The sequence below is a fragment of the Labrus mixtus genome, chromosome 21 (assembly GCF_963584025.1).
Source record: "Labrus mixtus chromosome 21, fLabMix1.1, whole genome shotgun sequence".
In the NCBI taxonomy this organism is placed as follows: Eukaryota; Metazoa; Chordata; class Actinopteri; order Labriformes; family Labridae; genus Labrus; species Labrus mixtus.
In genome coordinates, this window is record NC_083632.1 from 15,635,729 (window position 1) to 15,642,531 (window position 6,803).

The following is a 6,803-nucleotide window of genomic DNA, read 5'->3' on the forward strand; positions in this document are numbered from 1 at the left end:
ACACACTGAAACAGACTGTGTATCTAGTTTATATGTAAGCACAGACGTGCACGTGAGCAGAGAAGCACAGGTGAAAATACTGCAAATGAATTATCTGATGCACAGATGTAAAGGTGTGAATTTACAAGTAATGCACACACACACACACACATACACACACACATACACACACACACAGACACACACACACACATTCCTGCGTCTCTGGAATCAGCATATTGAGACAATGCTAACAGCTGCTTATGGATCACTTAGCGGTTGTCACTGTGCTCTTTGTGTCGGCTGAATGCGGCGCCTGTTCTCCGTCCTCAGAGTTGTCATTATTTGTGGATGTGTGTGAGAACATGAGGTCTCTTTATTTGTTGCCCCCCGTGGCCTCGGTGAATCAGGCCATCACTGAGAATGAAGCCCACTCTGCGGGCCGTCAAAGGGCGCTAACATCGCCGGCCAAACCTACAAATTCATCAGCATGCAGAAAAAAATGTGTGCATATGAGAATGGAAACAGGGGTAGACAAAGCCATGCTAATGTTTGTTCTCCTGACACACACACACACGCACACACACACACACACACACACACACACACACACACACACACACACACACACACACACACACACACACACACTCACACTTTATGTGGTGTCTTAATGTAAAAACATTTGGGGTTCATCATGATTTCTTCACTCAGTTTATTCACCATAAAGAGCCAACAGCTGATCATGCCCAGGTTTTCTGAAAACAGCTGTTTCTAAAGTGCAACAATCAGACGTTTGATTGATTCTTCATGTGCTGAGTACAGACGACACCTTTCCTCCTAAAGATCGAGCAGGGAGAAAGAGAAGAGCCAAAACTAAAGACTGGATTCAGACAGCCCGGCTGCAGGTCACTCCACTGAGGTTAAAGTTCAATCAGGAGAGACGCGTGAGTGAATCAAAGATGAAAACTTATTTTGCATGACTTCTTATTGAATTATTTTTATACCAGCGTGATGAAGTCAAACCTCAAACCCTCCTCCAGACTGAAGCAGAACTTTACTCTTTAACGTAACACTGGAACGTAAAGACTGCTCTGACAGTGACACCATCTGGACAAATGTGAGTTTACAATACACACACACACACACACACACACACTCACACAGTACCAGCACATGCATGACACACAGAGACAAAGATACACGATCAACACATTTAACACAGCCTGGAGAGCCGACACACTGCAGCATGAACGTCTGAGTTTGAAAGAAATAAAACTCTGAGAGAAACTGATGCAGACGGACGGACAGACAGAGAGCCTGCAGGACATCTCATTTATCTTACACACACACACACACACACACACACACACACACACACACACACACACACACACACAGTAAAGCTGATGAATTGTCCACTTTGTGTTTTCAGAGGAATGATCCGTCATTTAGCAGAGATGACTCGATGTTATCACGGAGACCAAAGAGACCAGAACAGATCTATAGCCAATATTTCCACCTCACTGAGTCTCAACCACAGAACACACACACACACACACACGGCTGCAGCAGTCCGTGGGTCGACCATGTTACAACACCGTGTGAGGCGATTAATGGTCAGAGAAGTCCCCTCTGGAGGGCGGAGCCTCCCAAACCAACATGCATCACAGCGAGTGTTACAACACTGACTTTAAATGTCAGAGTTTCATCATGTTTATGATCAGGAGCACCTCAGGGTCACTGAGTTCTGCTTTTGAAACCTGCAACACGATGGAGACAAAGTCTGGAAGTTAAATGCTGAAGACACTTTAGTCCTGATTATGTGTAGAAAATCTCCAACAGGTCCATCCTCTCCTCTCACTTCTTACCTGAACCACAAGATCCACTTTTGGGAATTAGCGAAGGCTGATTAACAACTCATATAAGAAACAAGTGGCAACATCAATACTGATAAACCACATGTTTCAACATGAGTCTGGTTCTGCTCCAGGTTTCTACCTGTTCTACATGAGTCTGGTTCTGATCCTGGTTTCTGTCTGTTCAACATGAGTCTGGTTCTGCTCCAGGTTTCTGTCTGTTCAACATGAGTCTGGTTCTGATCCAGGTTTCTACCTGTTCAACATGAGTCTGGTTCTGATCCAGGTTTCTACCTGTTCAACACGAGTCTGGTTCTGATCCATGTCTGTTCTGCATCAAACATTCATACCTGAGTGAGAAACCTGCTACACGCTGCACCAATAATCAGCTTTTAGATTTCCTGATTTCATTGAACACATCAGGAACGATGGATCAGGTGGCCTAGAGGTGAGTTCGCGTCCACTGTCCTGTCTCTGGGACAAAGGCATAAAAAGCCCCAAAATCTTTAAAAAAAGAAAGATGTGATAGAAACGAACATTTATAAAGTCGTTTTCTCCTCCTCTTGACAACAGACCTGACAAAGATTGACCTTTGACCTTTGAGTAATCTGCATCATGATGTTATTTCTGCAAACTTCAGACGTTAATGTGAGAATATCATGAGAACATGAATTTGTTTTTCAGGTTCAGACGTCTGAAGAGATCCAAAGTGAAGCCTCTGAGACTCACAGGAAACTGATGAACGGGCGCTCCTCCTCCTCCTCATCATGTAGTGAACCAAGAAATGACACCGAGTTTATTTCAGAGACACATCAGGAGAGGAGAGAAACGCACTTTGTTCTGAACACATGGTCACTTCTCAAGTCTCTGATTGGACTGTAAACGATGCGTGTAGCATGAACCGCTGGATACAGCAGAAGGTGGCCATCGTTCCCAGAGGACATATTAATATCAGACGTTATGAGAGGGGTGCAGAGATGTGCTGTAAGTGAAGCTTAGTGAAATCATAGAAGAAGAGGGAAACAGCCGGCCTGGTTCCAGAGTTTCAGAACGTCCACTGAAGTGTGTGAGGTCAGGAGAAGAATATGATGTGATACACCAACCAGTGATGATGCATATTAATAAAACCAGTTTGACTTTTTACAGTCTGTCTTTTAGATATTTTATGATATATGAATGTATGTGGAGTGTATGGTGGAGGAGGATGTTGTCAATTGTCTCAGGATGGGGTTTCCGTCTCCAAGAATTAGACAAAGAAGAAGAAAGGGATGAGGAAGGGTATGGAGGGGAGCGACGGTCTGCATTCAGAGGAACCTGTACCGTAAAGATGTCGGACTGAGTGTCGTACTTAAGACAGGATGATATTGTCCGCTTGAGTTTTTAAGGACAAATGGTTCTACATCTCGCTCTACAACTCGGTCAGAGTCAGAGGGTCGTAATAGTCGGTAGGATACAGAGCAGGTGTGTCAGCAAGAGAGGCATCAAACTGTCAGTTTACCTTAAATGGAGAGATACTCGTAAGCCCATGGTGTTGCCCATGGTGCTCGCAAGCCCATGGTGCTGATGTAAACAACATCAGAGTGTCTGTGTCATGAGGGGAATCCACACACACAAAACAAGGAAGCGAAAGCGAGCCGCTCATCGGTCATGGAGGATTAGTCCGTGTGTGTGTGTGTGTGTGGGTGTGAGTGTGAGTGTGTCGAAAGTCATGCTGCTAAATATAAAATGTGATAATTCCAACATTTCATGACTTGTGTTGATTGGTCTGATCTGCAGGGGATGAAATGCCTTGTCATCATTAGTGTGTGTGAATTTTAAACCTTTACAGATAAAACTATGGGAGGTAAAGAAGACGTACCTGAAGACAGGTTAAGGCTGTGACACAAAAAGAACAACACAGAAATGACGGAAGAAGCAACAGAGTCCGACACTATGGAAACATTTTTTACTTTATATCAATAAAACGTGTCGTTGGATAGATTCACTGGACAACAAAAGAGCAGAGAACATAATGAAGCAGTTACATTACCAACCAATCAATCAATCAATCCGAAGTATGCCCAGTCCGAGTCTGAGACAAGGCCGAGTAAAAATGATTTTAATTCTGAGACCTTGAAAAAGTGGTCTCGAGACCGGTCTGGAGACCAAGACTAATTTTGAGTACTACAACACTTGTATCTGAAAGAAAACGAGAGTCAGGATGTCATTACAGAGGATTGTCTCCCCATAGATGATATAAAACATGGACGTACTCTCAGTGATGTCACTCATTTATTTCCTGAGAGGAGTTAAGAAGCCCAACGATGGCGGTCCCCATATCAGAAATGCTGATTCTAACTTTGGATCCCCCTCTACCGGGCAAATACGTGGACCTAAGGCGGTCCTTAAGCCTCCTGACAAACAGCTACAACGTGCTGTACATATTTTATTCTGATGTATAAATGTAATATGGGCCTTAATGGGAGGTCCTGAGGTTTTGCAGACAGCCTCTAGTGGACTCTGGAGTAACTGCTCTTCATACAGACTGTGTCCTGCATCAGCCCACTGACACCTGATTGGTCAAAATACTCAGACTACATCCAGACCCCCCGGTACAGATCCGACATTTATATGTAGACTCTTTAGAAGAGGCTTTCTGCATCCAGACTCCAGCTCTGTAATCGACCCGTAACACATCGATCCACTGATCATCGATTCATGAATACAAGAGCTCTTTGGAAACACTGATTTTTAAAAACCTGTGCATTCACGAGGATTCTTCCTTTTATTGTCATCAGTTAATTTTTTATAATTAAACTTTTACCTGGTGAACACCTTCCTGCTCCCTGACTCAGAGCGGAGCCTGTACGTCCGGCTCTGTGCTTTAATGAGTGTGTGTGTGTGTGTTTGTGTGTGTGTGTGTGTGTGTGTGTGTGTGTGTGTGTGTGTGTGTGTGTGTTCAGCTCTTTGTGCAGTAAAGGACATTATTCACATTTTATTCTCTGTTTACCATTCAGTAAATAAAGAGCCTCCATCTCTATGAGATCATCGTATCTGTTCCCTGTCTGAGTCATGCACAAACACACACACATACACACACACACACACACACACACACACACACACACACACACACGCACACACACACACACACACTCACACACACACACACACACACACACACACACACACACACACACACACACACACACACACACACTCACACACACACACACACTGTTCTCTGATGATTTGAATTCATTCAGCTGTCACTTCCTGTCCTCATTTTCACCTTCACAACATCATCATCATCATCATCATCATCATCATCATCATCATCATCATCTTCTTCTTCATCTTCTTCATCTTCTCCTCCTCCTCTCTGGAGCTTTCACTTCTATCGTCTTCCTGTCAATCGTGTCTGTCGGTCAGATCTTGAGAACAACAGGTCGAGGAGACTCTGACATGAAATGTGTGGATGTGAAGGAGTCATGATGAAGAACAGATATTCTGATCCTCTCTCCTGTTATCCTTTTTTCAGACATGCTCTCCTGAAAGTTCACAGAAAGTTTCAGACAGGTCCTCTGTGGGGGGGGGGGGCTATGAAGAGAATTGTGACCTTTATATTGAAACTACGTGAAGTTCCACATATTCACCGTATGAACCATCGAGTGGAGAAGAACAAACCGGAGAACAGGAAAAGTAATGCAGCAGTTTGATTACGTGCATGGCGATCGTACCAGTCGCACGCCAGCAGCAGGATATCATCATGTCGCTCGCAGTGGATTTTCCTGAATATTTCCTGCTGTGTTCTCACATCAGCTCATCTGACTGCACATCGTCTGACTCTCGGGCAGTTAGCTGCATTCATAAGTTTAGTGAATGTCTGTAAGCCGCTTTTTTGGTGTGGCAACAGTCAAACCTGCACAAACCTCCTGAAGTGTTCAGGCTGAGCGTCATGTGTGAACACAAACAGCTGAATGTTTCTCTCTTCACCCGGAGTTTCTCCTGCAGCCTCCTCGTATTTATTCTGCAGAAAGTCAGAGTGAGCTGATGTGAGAACGCAGCAGGATATAATACTGTTATCAAATCTTTATGATAATATCTCGATCAGGACCGCCCCTGAAATCCTCCTGATCTGGTTGTTCAGACACGCCCCTCACAGCGGGAGACGGGCTGTAGGGAGAACAGGAAACATAATGCAGCAGGTTCATTAGAGCACGGAGATCATAGAGGTGGCGTGCAGACAGTCTATGGTCGTGCAGCGATCACGTCTCCTCCTTCACTGTGACGTCTCCTTCACTGTGATGTCTCCTTTACTGCAACGCTTCCTTCACTGTGACGTCTCCTTCACTGATGTCTCTTTATCTGTCTCCTCCTTCCTCACTGTGACGTCTCCTTCACTGCCTCCTCCTTCCTCACTGTGATGTCTCTCCTTCACTGTGACGCTCCCTTCACTGTTACGTCTCCTTCACTGTGACGCTTCCTTCACTGTGACGTCTCCTTCACTGACGTCTCTTTATCTGTCTCCTCCTTCCTCACTGTGACGTCTCCTTCACTGCCTCCTCCTTCCTCACTGTTACGTCTCCTTCACTGTGACACTTCCTTCACTGTGACGTCTCCTCCTTCACTGTGACGTCTACTCCTTCACCGTGACACCTCCTTCCTCACAGTGATGCCTCCTTCACTGTGACGTCTCATTCCTCACTCTGATGTCTCCTTCCTCACTGTGACGTCTCCTTCCTCACTGTGATGTCTCCTTCCTCACTGTGACGTCTCCTCCTTCACTGTGACGTCTCCTTCACTGCCTCCTGCTTCGTCATTGTGACATCTCGTTCACTGCCTCCTCCTTCCTCACTGTGACGTCTCCTTCACTGCCTCCTCCTTCCTCACTGTGACGTCTCCTTCACCGTGACGCCTCCTTCCTCACTGTGACATCTCCTTTCCCCTTGACATCTCCTCACAGGAATCAAACCTCAGCTGACA